The 15,873-nt window shown below is 37.5% G+C and overlaps 1 long non-coding RNA gene across 1 annotated transcript in view; it reads left to right on the forward strand.

The window, feature by feature from the left end:
- Positions 1–11,596: 11,596 nt before the first annotated feature.
- Positions 11,597–15,873, forward strand: part of LOC127423824 (uncharacterized) — a 73,722-nt gene continuing 69,445 nt past the window's right edge. The window contains exon 1 of the long non-coding RNA XR_007894383.1: positions 11,597–11,653. This is a non-coding gene — a long non-coding RNA (uncharacterized LOC127423824). The remainder of the gene's footprint in view (positions 11,654–15,873) is intronic.

The following is a 15,873-nucleotide window of genomic DNA, read 5'->3' on the forward strand; positions in this document are numbered from 1 at the left end:
GAGTATAAAATTGAGGCTTTGATGAATACCCACAATGCCTTGCACTTTAATTATGTTTCCTATATCAAAAAGAATATATGGAAGCATTTAAATAGTTGTTATTAAGAATTCATAGAGGGTTTAGCTCATTTGTGGTATTGTTTGGAGTGATGTCACCATTTGGGTGATCGGTGTCGCCTTTGGTTAAATTGGACCCTGTTAATGCTATCTTAGTTCTCCTTATGTATGTGCATCTGGAGTTAATGACAGCTGTCTCTATGGAGAACAAGGCAGTATAGAAGAGTTGTTTTACCATTCTCTCCATCTATCCGTTTATCATTCTACACATGATACATGAATTGATCTTTACATCCATCCATCCATCCATCCATCCCTCCAGCTCACCTCTCTGTCTGTCTTGTATGATGGTGAGCATCTGAATGCTGTTTTCATCAGACAGGAAATGCTTCATTCTCAAAAAAGGTTCTCTTCCTCTGATGGTCAGCTGACTCCAGGGTTTGGGTCGAGCCAGTATGTCACTCACAGTCCCTTGAGAAAGACCCAGAACATAGTGACCAAACACACGCTGACCGATGTTCTGCCTCTGAAGAATCTCTTTCACCTGCTGAGTGATTCTGACAGTGTCAAACTGATCTTCATCATCATTCACGAACCCCTCAGACTCCACATCCCAGTCACTGGTGCTGTGATCAGGAAAATCTGTTTTCACACTCATACAGGAGCCCGATGTCTGGTCAATGATGTCATTCTCTTCTTTAAAGGATGTTTGGAGGTGAGACGAGAATGACGCAGGTGATCTGTTCTCTAAAGGAAGTCCAGAGACAACAGGTGAGGGTTCGTTCAACAATTCCTCTTTTCTGAAGGTCTGATTACACTGTTGTTGCATCCTTACTTCCCTCTTGACCACAGGATCTGACATTAATGGAAGAAGTGTGTTATCAAACATTGGAATTGACTATAAAATTTACTCATTTTAAAATATAAAAATAATCGCCAACTTAGGTAAGAAAATCTTAGTACAAGGTAGCCGTTTCCATAATTACAATTTGTGCAAGATATCAATTTTAGGATGTACCTATTAAATGATTAGTTCACCCAAAAACTGTAAATTCAGTCATTGTTTACTCACCCATGTGTAGTTCTAAACCCATATGACTTTTTTCTTAAAAGAAAAATTTGTACCTTATTTTTTTGAAGAGAGTACTTAAATCAAACAGAAACAAAGAAGCGGCGACAGGCAGCGACAGTCACACCGTGTCCTAACCTGACGGCAAACGACACACGATAAAAGGTATATTTTCTTTGGTAATCAAGAGTTTTTGTCCTAAACAGAAATGACGAGTGACGGTACATTCTATTTTCGGCATCACGTGGGTAACTCCGTCAACTATGAACTGGCACCGGTCCAAAAACTTTCAAAAAAATAAGGCTGGGCATAGAAATGCATCAATTCTTGGACTACAAACTCTTCAGACATGTTTAGTAAGTTCTGTTCTCTGTTTTGTGTACAGCTGTGTTGTGTTCTGTTGTCACTGTCGCTGTTTTTAGATAAATAAAATGAGTTCTCTTGAATGTTTGAACTGAGCACAACATTTTCACAGTTTCTCCCTTTGTGTTCAGAAACAGAAAGAAAGTCATATAGGGTTATAACAACACAGAGTAAACAATGACTGAATTTTCATTTTTGGGTGAACTATTCCTTTAAGACTGTATGTTCAGTTTGTTGATCTCTGATAACCACTAAGTTTGTTTCAACTGGTCAGGTTGGTCTGGTTTTAGACCAGTTTTGGGCCCTCGGTCACCAACTTGCTGACCAGCTAAACGCCAGAAAAAAAAAGAAAAAACCCCCCCCACAGTAAACCACTTTTGACAGGATAAGGTCAGAATTTCTTTTAAGACAAGCATAAAACGCTGTTTAACAAGCTATTACCATTTTCAGCAGTTAACTTCAAAGATAAAGCTGAATTTTCCATTTCCAAGACACAACTAACATTTGGCAGAGGAGAAGACACCTGAGAGAGAGAGAGAGTTGATAAATATAGTCTCATAATTACTCAGCTAAGGAATGGTTTTGTACTTAAAGGGACAGTTCACCCAAAAATAAAAATTAATCATTTACTCACCCTCATGTTATCCCAGATATGTATGACTTTCTTCTGCTGAACACAAATAAAATTTTTTAGAAGAATATTTCAGCTCTGTAGATCCATACAATGCAAGTGAATGGTGACCAGAACTTTGAAGCTCCAAAAAGCACATAAATGCAGCATAAAAGTAATCCATAAGACTCCAGTGGTTTAATCCATGTCGTCAGAAGTGATATGATAGGTGTGAGAGAGAAACAGAACAACATTCAAGTCATTTTTTTTACTATTAATTCTTCTCCCTGCCCAGTATGTGGCGATATCCATGAAAAATGCAATTCGGCAAAAACAAAAGAATGTGGAAGTGCAAGTGGAGATGTATTGTAAAAAGGACTTAAATGTCGATCCGTTTCTCACCCACACCTATCATATCACTTCAGAAGACATGGATTAAAACACTGGAGTTTTATGGATTACTTTTATGCTGCCTTTGTGTGCTTTTTGGAGCTTCAAAGTTCTGGTCACCATTTGGTTGCATTGTATGGATCTACAGAGCTGAAATATTCTTCTAAAAATCTTCATTTGTGTTCTGCAGAAGAAAGAAAGTCACATCTGGGATGGCATGAGGGTGAGTAAATGAGAGAATTTCACTTTTGGGTGAACTGTCTCTTTAAAAAAAATCTAGTCAGGCAGAAACCACCACGGTGGAATCCCAGAAATGAGTCAAGGATTTTTTTGTATCTGTACCTTCCGGTTCAGAGTTATTAGCTAAAATTGACATGACATTTTGAACTGTTGGTGGCACTAGTGGGTTTGAGACCTGTTCTCTTACCGACACACCATGAGGGTTAGTTGCAGTCTGCTTCAATGCTCGAAGAATCCTGTAGGTAAAATAAAGAGAAAAAAAGTGAGGATGTGTTCATGTTGTCTGGAATATTTTGAATAGCATATTATTAATGAGAAGAAAATATATTTATGCCACCTGAGCTCTGTTTTGATCTTCTCATAATCCTGTTGTGATTGTAATTTGGCCTGAAGTCTCTATAAAAAAACAAAACGCACATAAAGATACAGTATGTACCCACATAAAGTATGTAAACTGTATGTAAATCACATAAATGCAACATTGTTACATTTAACACAAACACAAATTCTGTTAAAACAAAATCCAGCTGCATTGAAGGGGAAGATTATCAGTAAATAAAGACTTCAAAAAATAAAAATACAAAAAATAAGACGGAATTTACATTTTTGGGTGAGCGATCACTCTCACAGTCACACATCATAAAAATGTTGCTACCTCAATATCTTCCGATTTATTGGCTAGTTGTTGTTGCAGAAGTGCGATGTGATTGGCCGTTCTTTCCTGGACTTCCTGCAGCAGACGCTGAAGTCTTCGCACTTCCTCTTGCAGTCGCAGAATCTTGTAATCTTTCCCGGCAACCATCATCTCCATCTCATCACAGCTAAACAAGAGTAAGACATATCACAAACTTTAAGTACTAGAATTAAAAGAACAATAACATTTGAAAACAAAAGCCCCCCAAGAAAATTCTTAACACTGAGAAGTTTAAAAATATTTTTTCTTTCTTTAGACATATGCAAGTATGTCAAAGAATAAAACTTTATAAAATAACTCATGAAACAATCCATTACCGTGTTGATGCTGCCATAAACGTGCAGATGTCCTGTTAATATGAAGGCAGTAGATACGATCGGTGATTTCTGTAAGAAAGGACACTCAACAGAAGTTAAAGACCCCATGAAATGGTTTGACGAGTGCAGTTTTATTTCCTGTTCAGCTGTGACCTCAATTTGTTAGCGAACTCAGAAGGCTAATTCGCCATGGGTTCCCTCTGGATAGGGCTGAGCGATAAATGATATAAATATTTATCACGATAACAAAACTCCACGATATCGATGATAAGCTTTTGAGTCATTTTCGATATTTAGCCTGTGTTCTACATCTAGACGATCAGGCGCGTGTTGCTAAAAACGCTAGCAGTTTGGCTTATCGTACGTTTCCACTGGCACGTGGGGAGAGAGCGCTTTTAATTCCTTCCTATGGAAGCTGAGCGTCACGCTTGCGAGGTGGATTGTAGAATTGACAGCAGCACGGGGCAAGCTATTCCCTAGCGTTGGGAGTGGCTTTGAGCGGATTTGTTCCGCGTCAGTGGAAACGCAGCCTCAGACTGTATAAAGTTGCTAATGTCCGTGCTACGCCAGTCACAGCGTTCCGGGTTCAGACACCAGATTGATTCCATCCGGACTGCAAGACATCATGATGACGGTTGCGCCCTCTCATCGTCTCTAGTGTGCAGCGCGACAAAACAACAGTGCTGGTTACATCATATCTGATCTTTCAGCGCTGTATTCTTGAATATCTTTCTGTTTTATTAAATCAGCATGTAACAAGCCTCTAATAATAAACAAATAGATTTCTGTTCTAATTTTGTGAAATTATTCAGATGTCATCATCTCTGACAAGGATGAAAGACAAAGCAATTACTAGTTTGTTGTCTAGTCTTCCTCACTTTAATGAAAATATAAAAATGGTCCATTCAGACTTTTACATTTTCTAACGTTCTCTCTCTGGAGATACCCCTGAACCCCCATACAGGGCTTCTATGCCCCCATACAGGATATCTGAATGTAAATATGAAAATAACTTGAATGTAAAAAATATATATACTGTCATTATGATTCAAAATGAACATCATCTTTTAACATTCATATCCAACTGCACTCGATTGATACTCTATAAAATATTGTAATATTTTAATAAAAGATCCCTCAGACCCCACTGCTTTGGCTCCTGGGCCCCCAATGCAGTTTTGTAAAGACTATTTGGACTGTTTAGGAATTATTTTTCCTCCTCTTCTGCCAACTTGGAATTAAAAAAAAAATGTGCAATGTGCAAATGTGAATGAATATCGTGATAAATATCGATAGATACATGAAAAAGAATATCGTGATATTTTTTTTGCCATATCGCCCAGCCCTACCTCTTTTCCTATGGGTTTTTATAATGGCAGTTTTGGGGGGGCCTGGGTATCTCAGCGAGTATTGACGCTGACTACCACCCCTGGAGTCATGAGTTTGAATCCAGGGCATGCTGAGTGACTCCAGCCAGGTCTCCTAAGCAACCAATTGGCCCGGTTGCTAGGGAGGGTAGAGTCACATGTGGTAACCTCCTCGTGGTCGCGATTAGGGGTTCACGTGATAAGATGAGTGGATTGACGGTCTCAGAAGCGGAGGCAAATGAGACTTGTCCTCCACCACCCGGATTGAGGTGAGTAACCACACCACCACGAGGACCTGCTAAGTAGTGGGAATTGGGCATTCCAAATTGGGAGAAAAGGGGATAAAATAAATAAATAAAATAACTAGTCTTGATCAACACAAAATAGGTATCATTTGAAAGCTTAGCTCTACTTTCCAATGCATGTAGACATTATGACCAAAACTGAACAAGTGCTTTTCTGATTTGTCTGCAAATTTCAATGTTCTGTTTTGATAGTTTATATTTAAAAAAAGAAATTGCACTGTACATATTATTGTAATCAGTAAAAATGATCAAACTCATCAAATATCCATGTGTCATATGTTGTTGGAAAGCTCTCAAAGAGTAGAATACAACCAGACTATTTGTTTTACTCACAGACACAAATATAGCGAGTAATAGCTAAGTATATGTCTTTGACGATTATGTTGGTGTTACTTATATGCTGCGATTTCGCTTATAACTTCACGAAAAATAAACGGAACATAAAATCACATACCTTTACTTAGAGGAGGTGATTATCTTTCAAACGAGTCCACACACAAGATAATCAGATGTACAGATCATTAGATAATCCACATGAAGCACAATGTTACATGTCCACCAGGAGATGGCGCCAAATACATGACACAGACTTGATGACTCAAATGACACAGAATGAAACTCATTCTGTGAAATCTCATTACTAAAATCATGTCTGCATGCTATACAAACCTTTAGTCATTGTTGTGTTTGCATGTGTAATTAGTTCTTATGTACAATTATGTTTTATCTGTTTGGAAAGGCTTTTGGACACTATGATAAATTATTTTTGGAATGCTATAACTTTTGCTTTGTCATATTAACATAAATTTTACTCGGATACAGTTGACATGATTGGGAACAAAACAAAAGCAGTTTTTTGGAGCCACCTTATTTACACCCAGAGATATACGGTATAATGTCAAATAAAAAAATAAGGGGGGAAAAAAGTAGTTTCATAAACTGACAGGCTTGAGGTATGATTGTGTGTCAAATAAATAAAAATATCAAACAACAAACCACAAAATGACAGTCACACAAAGGTTTTTTTTTTTCCATTTAGCTTTTACATGGGAAACAGATTGAATAAATATATAAATATTGACTAAATATATATTTTTTAAATATTATAATTTATATCTGTGACAAAGTTTTCAACATGTAAACCATCAACCATATGACGTTCATTTTCTCTTAAAATTTCAGAGTATTTCTTAGTTACTGTAGGAATTGTTTCTAGTTTGTACGATTACATTTAACATGAATTTAATGAACGCCGTGTATTAAATATGGTACACAACGTTTGACGGCTCCGGTTTCACTCTCTGTTCAAGCTGATGGCACCATCTAGTGGTTATTTTTGAATAAAGTGGTTTCAGTGTTTATATCGATCTATTTAAAATGGCCTGCGTGAAAAGTGACTCATGTTGGGATAAATGACCGCTGATTTTAATAAAGTAAAAGTGACAGTAATGATTACATTGTTACTGTTATTTTAAAATGAGTATTTGCTGAATATAAGCAACTTGTGCTTGGTTAAAATTTTGTATATTATTTTATTGAAAATGCATGTTGAAATCCAGGCTTTTGAGGAATATCTCTCAATCACCATTACATTACATTCATGCACACCACAAAACAAATCACAGAGCTTTGAAAATTCTGACATATACTTTCTATAAAATATATTTAAAGTGTGAACTAATATTTCTGTGTGTTTTCATATATACAGCCTGCTCATTATAAAGATCTCATTATATTACATTACAAGCTATTATGATGTCATCTTACCATAAGATCCTGAGACCCAGAGAAAAAACTTTTACAATTTCCCTTTTTTAAATGTCAATATAGTGTTTGGTGGATAACGACCTTTAAAGCCTAATGTATCAAATATGATACATTAAAAAATTTTTTTTTTTTTTTTTTTTGCAATTTAATGCAATTTTTCTTTCTTTTTGTAGTATGTCTATCAGTACTTCAAACATTTAAATGTCAATAAATTAAACAACATTTGTCTTATATATTTATGCAGACTGTAATGACCTCATGTTAATATAGATAGACTAGCTGAAATATCTGTACTTTTTCCAATTAATTTGTCACACTTCATGACTAATGAATGAACTGCAAATAGGTGATTAAAAATTGTGGAAAAACTTAGATGAAATGCTGTTAAAACATCTAAACTATGCATTGCCCTTATACATGAAATACATTTTAACCTAAACTCATTGCCATTGAAAAAACAGTCAACATTATATGACAAACATCAACACTGTCAAAGTATATTCACCAATCCTAACTACTCTAAACAGATATAGAAATGTAAGCCGTATATACACTGAAACAGTACATACCATGTGTTTGTGGAAATCTCTCTTGGTCTTAAAGCATGTTATTGTGGTGTGTTCACTGACTGAACTAACACAGAACTGAGCTGAGGGGAGGAGCTTACACACAGCCATCAATACTACTGATCAATACTTCCATTCAGCCAACCAATCAATGCCTGCAAACAAAGAACTCAATCAATTCATCAGTAGATCAATGGCCAGCAGCTGCTGTGGGTAGAGACAAGATCAATCAATCACTCACTCAATCAATCAATGAAGAGCAGAATGTGTTTAGCTGCATGCTTGTGAAAAGTGCAGAGTGTGAAAATTTGTGGTAGTTGACAAATAAAAATGTTATTCAACTTCAAGATTTTAGTCACTATTTAAATGCATGTGAGTGAAAGTGCATATCATTTTAAGTGCAATTATTTCATATAGTCTTTTAATTAATATGAGCTCATGAAAACTGCAATAATTATACACCAATTAGAAAAACGAATGTTGTCTAAAATAGCTTTCGATCACTGTCAATCAGGGAGCCTCAGCAAACCTCTGAGGGGGCCTCGAGATGACATCAAAAATATTTAAAATAAGTTAAAATAATCTAACGTGCTATAATAAAAAAACTAAAAATACTAAAAACAAAAAAATCTATAAAAAATTGGTAACACTTTACAATAAGGTTCCATTCGTTAATATTAGTTAATGCATCAGGTATCATGAACTAACAATGAGTAATTAATTTTTTACAGCATTTATTAATCTTAGTTAATATTAGGTAATAAAAATACAGTTGTTTATTATTAGTTCATGTTTGTTCATAGCGCATTAACTACTGTTAACAAACACAACTTTTGATTTATATGTTGTAACTAACATTAAGATTAATAAATGATGTAAAAGTATTGTTTATTGTTAGTTGATGTTAACTAATGTGAATTAATTGAACCTTATTGTAAAGTGTTACCATCATATTTTTTATTCAACCCATAGACTACCTTCAACAAATGTTGTTATTGAAGAAAAAACAGTTCTTAAAATTACTGGAAAAACAAAATTAATTGTGATTATTTTAATGTAATTAATAATTATTTTAATCTATATATCTATATGTACAGTGCATTCAGAAAGTATTCAGACCCCTTAATTTTTTTCACAGTTTATGTTGCAGCCTTACGCTAAAATACTTTAAAGTATTATTTTTCACATCAGTCTACACTCCATACCCCATAATGACAAATCAAAAACCAGATTTTTTTTTTTTTTTATTAAAAATTTGGAGTGCCCAATTCCCACTACTTAGTAGGTCCTCGTGGTGGCGCGGTTACTCACCTCAATCCGGATGGTGGAGGACAAGTCTCAGTTGCCTCCGTTTCTGAGACCGTCAATCCGTGCATCTTATCACGTGACTCGTTGTGCATGACACCGCGGACACTCACAGCATGTGGAGGCTCATGCTACTCTCCACGATTCACACACAATTTACCACACGCCCCATTGAGAGCGAGAACCACTACTCATGACCACGAGGAGGTTACCCCATGTGACTCTACCCTCCCTAGCAACCGGGCCAATTTGGTTGCTTAGGAGACCTGGCTGGAGACACTAAGCATCCCCTGGATTCGAACTCGCTATTCCAGGGGTGATAGTCAGCGTCAATATTCGCTGAGCTACCCAGACCCCCCCGAAAACCAGATTTTTGATAACTTTGCAGATTTATTAAAAATAAAAAACTGAAATATCTCATTGATATAAATATTCAGACCCTTAACTCAGTACTTAGTTGAAGCACTTTTGGCAAGGTTTACAGTCTTTTTGGGTATGATGCGACAAGCTTTGCACACCTGGATTTGGGTATTTTCTGCCATTCTTCTCTGTAGATCCTCTCAAGCTCTGTCAGGTTGGATGAGGACCGTCCAGGGGTGGACTGGCCATCGGGAGAACTGGGACTTTTCCTGGTGGGCTGGCCACGAAACGGGGGTGAATGGGCCACGATAAGCTGAAATGGGCCGCCGCGTTATGCAGAACGGGCCACAAAACGGCGCCGCGATATGCCGAAGGTTTGCCCCCCTGCTCAATAACTTTGGGCCAGTTTCTATGTAAAATCCCGGGCCGATTTCTCTTCCCAGTCCGCCCCTGGGACCGTCGGTGGACAGCCATTTTCAGGTCTCTCCACTGATGTTCGATTGGGTTCAAGTCTTGGATTTCTCTTAAAGGAATTGTTCAGCCAAAAATGATAATTCTCTCATCATTACTCCCTTATGACATCTCAAACTTGTATAACTTTCTTTCTTCAGCAGGATGCACAAAAAGATAGTTAATGGGGTTCAAAACTTTCAAGTTCCAAAAAGGATATAATGGTAATCCATAAGACTCCAGTGGTTTAATCCATGTCTTCTGAAGTGATACTAGTGGTTTTGGGTGAGAAACAGACCAAAATGTGACTCCTTTTTCACTATAAATCTTTACATTCTTATTGCTTCAGAAGACATGGATTAAACCACTCGAGTGTTGGATCTCTTTGTCTTTCACTGTATAGATATTAATATATTGTTTGTGTTCTGCAAAAGAAAGAAAGTCATACGAGTTTGAGAGCATAAGGGTAAGAAAATGAGAGAATAATTATTTTTGGTTGAACTATTCCCTTTAAATATTTCCAACCCACAAAACACTGATACTTTGAATAAAACATCCTGTGTTATGAGATGTTTTTAAATCGTATAATTTTAAGCAAAAATGATTTAAGACTGTGCTATTAAAATTAAACATTGCAGTTAAAACGGTTTCACAAAACACTGCCACAACTGAATATAAAACATTGTTTGACAGAACAGCAGCATGTACGAGGAACACAAATCTGTGTTTCCCTTTCAAAATGATAAGGATGGTCACATCTGAGCAAACATTGTGATGTCAAAGGAAACCACCAACAACAACATCATCATCTGAAAATACTCAAACTCTAAGCATCTTCATTAAAAGTCTCAAAACTTTAAACTCTGGTGGGGATTTGGGGAGTCGCCAGCAATTTTTCACACTCAAATTTAAAAGCTCACGATTCACACATACTGTGGACTAATTGCAAAACATTGGTCTCATATTTCAGAGAACCCCCTAACTAAAAAAATAAATAAATAAAAAATACTCCAATTATTCATAAATAATATTGTATGTGTTTATAATCTTATTATAAACATAATTTTTTGTTGTTGTCGTAACTTTGTAAACATGTAATTCTGGTTCTGTTCACTCTATCTCACTTTGAAAAGTTTCATTTTATTCCACTAGATGGCAGAAAGCACTAGAAAAAAAAATACTTTTTCTCTGTCACATTCCATCACAATATACAGATCTGAAATGTAGGTGGTGCTCTAACACATTTTATCCCTCACAGATGTGCTCGTCCATAGACATTCAGTCTAATGTTCAGTTCAAGCAACACCCTCAATGTTTCATTGAATATCTCGGCCTCTGAGTGGACTACAAGCTCAATCTAGGTGTCATTAGAAAGCTGAGAGCCTCCCCTTTGATGTATAATGATGATGTATAACATTTTATCATCAATAGTCAAAAATATATTTTCTGATGATTTGTTTTGCATGCTTTTCCTTCTGGATGGCATATTTTGTTCTGGACATCTAAGATATAACATTGGATTATTCACACAAGCAAGCTCACAGACAAGTAAACAATGTCTCATTTTATAGAGAACTTCTTAAGGTAAAAGCAGATATAAAGTTTTAGCTATTTGGGGCTTACAGCAGCGTGATCAGAGCTTAAAAGAGATTTGATGACATACAGAAATCATATTTCACTTTGTGATTCTTTTGAAAATATTTCGAACTGTGATATTGGGGCAACAAAGTAACCTGTACAGTCACATTCCTGAGAATGAGAGCTTTCATTTGATATATGACTTGTCCATTTAGGTGCTATGTGAAGGACTTTTATTTTTACATAAATATTTCTACCCATTACCTCTAGGGGGCGCTAATTTGCAACAAATGTTTGAAGCTTTATTTTGTTATTTTAAGTAACATAAATGCAAAAGTGTTGGTATTCTCTGAAAAAAAAAAGTCAGATTCTAAACTTTGAAATGATACCTCATTTGCCTGGCTTATGCATATGTAGACTTTTTAAGCGTAAACATTTTCGCGATATAGCGCCCCCCTTTGGCTGAGTTTAGACATGTCTGCTTTGCTGCCTGTGAGAGATCGTCCTCCATCACTTCAAGATGTTCAGTTTTCATCCTCTGGTATAGGTCTCCTCTAAATCTGTGTTAAATTTAATGAGAAATGATTGTGTATGGTTGTGTAAATATAAAATCAAAACTCAAATACTGTAAAAAAGGGTAAAAAACAAACTATTTGTTCTGATGTCGGATTCCAGTAGAATGGCCCCTTGAAGGTCTCTGCATTGTTCTGTCTTTTCTGAGCGCTTAAGTAAAGCAATTATTGTTAATTTACATTTTACAAATTGATTCTATTAATTTTATCTGACTATAATTTTATATTAATCTGACTCCAATTTTAAATTGACCTCTAATTTAGATTACAGCTCTAATTAACTTCTGATCATTCTTTTAATTTGATCTTTTTAAGTTATTGATTACTCTACATCCTCTTCTATTCATTGTCCTTTCGATCTTTGGAGTCTTACGCTGGCCGTTATTAAATTACGTAAACCTCCTGAAAAGATAGCCAGTTCCGTTCTTAGCGTTTGTAGGGTTAACTAATATCATCCGGTTTGGCTTGTCTCATAACCAGACAATATTGCTGCCTAGTCACGTACATACAACTTGCTAAGACGGGCGGTGAGCAGTGACTGAGAGTCTTTATATGGCTTTCTCCTACCCGGTTGTCCTGGGTGGTTTCTCCTATATTAAAGCTCCAGTATGGTCTACCCTGGTCTAATGAAAATCCTACCTGGTTGTCCTGGGTGGTTTCTCACAATGATTCTAGAGAAATTCAGAATAAATCAATTAATAAAAATTTATTTGCCAAGTAGGATGTAAAACATTGTTACAAGAATTCAATCAATCCCAATTTCACATATGATCAGAATAAACAAACATTCCTAAAAATAAGATATACACTATATTGCCAAAAGTATTCGCTCATCTGCCTTTAGACGCATATGAATTTAAGTGACATCCCTTCTTAATCCATAGGGTTTAATATGATGTCGGCCCACCCTTTGCAGCTATAACAGCTTCAACTCTTCTGGGAAGGCTTTGCACAAGGTTTAGGAGTGTGTTTATGGGAATTTTTGACCATTCTTCCAGAAGCACATTTGTGAGGTCAGACACTGATGTTGGACAAGAAGGCCTGGCTCGCAGTCTTCGCTCTAATTCATCCCAAAGGTGCTCTATCGGGTTGAGGTCAGGACTCTGTGCAGGCCAGTCAAGTTCTTCCACACCAAACTCACTCATCCATGTCTTTATGGACCTTGCTTTGTGCACTGGTGCGCAGTCATGTTGGAACAGGAAGGGGCCATCCCCAAACTGTTCCCACAAAGTTGGGAGCATGGAATTGTCCAAAATCTCTTGGTATGCTGAAGCATTCAGAGTTCCTTTCACTGGAACTAAGGGGCCAAGCCCAGCTCCTGAAAAACAACCCCACACCATAATCCCCCTCCACCAAACTTCACAGTTGGCACAATGCAGTCAGACAAGTACCGTTCTCCTGGCAACCGCCAAACCCAGACTCGTCCATCAGATTGCCAGATGGAGAAGCGTGATTCGTCACTCCAGAGAACGCGTCTCCACTGCTCTAGAGTCCAGTGGCGGCGTGCTTTACACCACTGCATCCGACGCTTTGCATTGCACTTGGTGATGTATGGCTTGGATGCAGCTGCTCGGCCATGGAAACCCATTCCATGAAGCTCTCTACGCACTGTTCTTGAGCTAATCTGAAGGCCACATGAACTTTGGAGGTCTGTAGCGATTGACTCTGCAGAAAGTTGGCGACCTCTGCGCACTATGCGCCTCAGCATCCGCTGACCCCACTCTGTCATTTTACGTGGCCTACCACTTCGTGGCTGAGTTGCTGTCATTCCCAATCGCTTCCACTTATTATTCCACTTGTTATAATACCACTGACAGTTGACTGTGGAATATTTAGTAGCGAGGAAATTTCACGACTGGACTTGTTGCACAGCTGGCATCCTATCACAGTACCACGCTGGAATTCACTGAGCTCCTGAGAGCGGCCCATTCTTTCACAAATGTTTGTAGAAGCAGTCTGCATGCCTAGGTGCTTCATTTTATACACCTGTGGCCATGGAAGTGATTGGAACACCTGAATTCAATTATTTGGATGGGTGAGCGAATACTTTTGGTAATATAGTGTAAGTCAGAGAAACATACTTGGCAAATAGAAACTACATACAGCGACAGTATGGGAGATCTGAATACAGACTGCCCGAGCTTCTTGCCAACTTTCCTTAAATACCCAGACAGAATAAACATTGTGTACCAAATGGTATTATCCTTTGAACAATGAGAATTTGGGGGTGAATGTGTTCTTGATTTCCTGGGGTTTAACCTTGTTAACATACAGGAGGTCAAGGAGGGGGCTAGACCTCCAGAATTATGCAATATTTGGGAAGGACCTTATAACTTTGTCACCATTAGTTTTATCAACATGGGAAAGAGACCACTATACCAGTCGCACAGAGACCTCTTAAATGATATCAAACACATACAGTTGCATTCTTTGTTTTCATGGTATTTGTTATATTTTTACATATAAATCTTGTGTCTTTGTGTTGGTCCTGAGCTGTTGAAGGGGAGAAGGGGGAGAGAGAAGAGGGGGCAGCAAGGTGATTTGCAATTTATCACACGTGGTGATATTCCGGTGTAGATTTCAGCTTTTGTGAGAGAATTCTATGACGTTGATTCTCGAAGAGTTCTTTGACTTTTACCGGAAATGGCACTGTTTGGGTGTAGACATCCTGGTGCCAGCCTTACAATACACTCATGCAAACAAAACATGGCCTGAAGCCTACCCATCTTAAACACTCAAGGAAAATAGCCACACATTTGATAAAGAATGATGATCAATGAAAAATTGGCATGAACTTTCAAACATGTAAACACAGTTGGTAGACAAAAAGAAGAAATATTAGAAAAATACATAGAAGAGGTCAGTGTCTTTTAGAGGTAGACCGATATATCGGTTTTACCGAAAAATGTGACTATATGGAAACGTGCCCCGTCAGCACATAGTCTCCAACTTCATATCTTGTGAATAATAATATGCCCTATTCAATATGCCCATTAAACCTCATCTGGTGAAATATATTTACATATAAACCCATAATCTGGTGACTATATAGGTCAAACAAAGCTTAATTTGGTAAATACTTTAACAGTCCCTTGTGCATTTTGGGTTTGTTAATAGCCAATAGTCCCACATTATGTACCAAATATTCATTTTTATTTAGGTTATTATTGTGATTTTGGTTGAAAAATAAACTGCATCTGGAATTTAATTTATTTTGGACAATTGAGGCCTTGTCTTTGTCATAGAAAGGAAAGACTAAGCATTTATTTTTTTTACATTCTAGAAATAAATTTTAAAAACTCTTTTCCACCACTTTAGTTATCGGTATCGGCAAAATCCACTATCGGTCGACCTCTAGTGTATTTCAGTAAACTAACCTGTGAGTTTGAAGACATTTATAGGTTTCCTAAATTAACAAACATTATCAAAGGACTTTCAAGGGGGGCCTGGGTAACTCAGTGAGTATTGACGCTGACTACCACCCCTGGAGTCGCGAGATTGAATCAACCAGCTCTCCTAAGCAACCAAATTGGCCGGTTGCTAGGGAGGGTAGAGTCACATGAGGTAACCTCCTCGTGGTCACGATTAGTGGTTCTTGCTCTCAATGGGGCATGTGGTAAGTTGTGCGTGGATCGTGGAGAGTAGCGTGAGCCTCCACATGCTGTGAGTCTCCGCGGTGTCATGCACAACGAGTCATGCACAACGAGTCACGTGATAAGATGCGCGGATTGAAGCGGAGGCAACTGAGACTTGTCCTCTGCCACCCGGATTGAGGTGAGTAACTGTGCCACCACGAGGACCTAAAAAAGAAGCAAAATATGGTATAGCTCGGTAGATGACAAATAACGTGTCCAATAGTTTTC

This window comes from Myxocyprinus asiaticus, chromosome 3 (assembly GCF_019703515.2).
Source record: "Myxocyprinus asiaticus isolate MX2 ecotype Aquarium Trade chromosome 3, UBuf_Myxa_2, whole genome shotgun sequence".
Classification (NCBI taxonomy): domain Eukaryota; kingdom Metazoa; phylum Chordata; class Actinopteri; order Cypriniformes; family Catostomidae; genus Myxocyprinus; species Myxocyprinus asiaticus.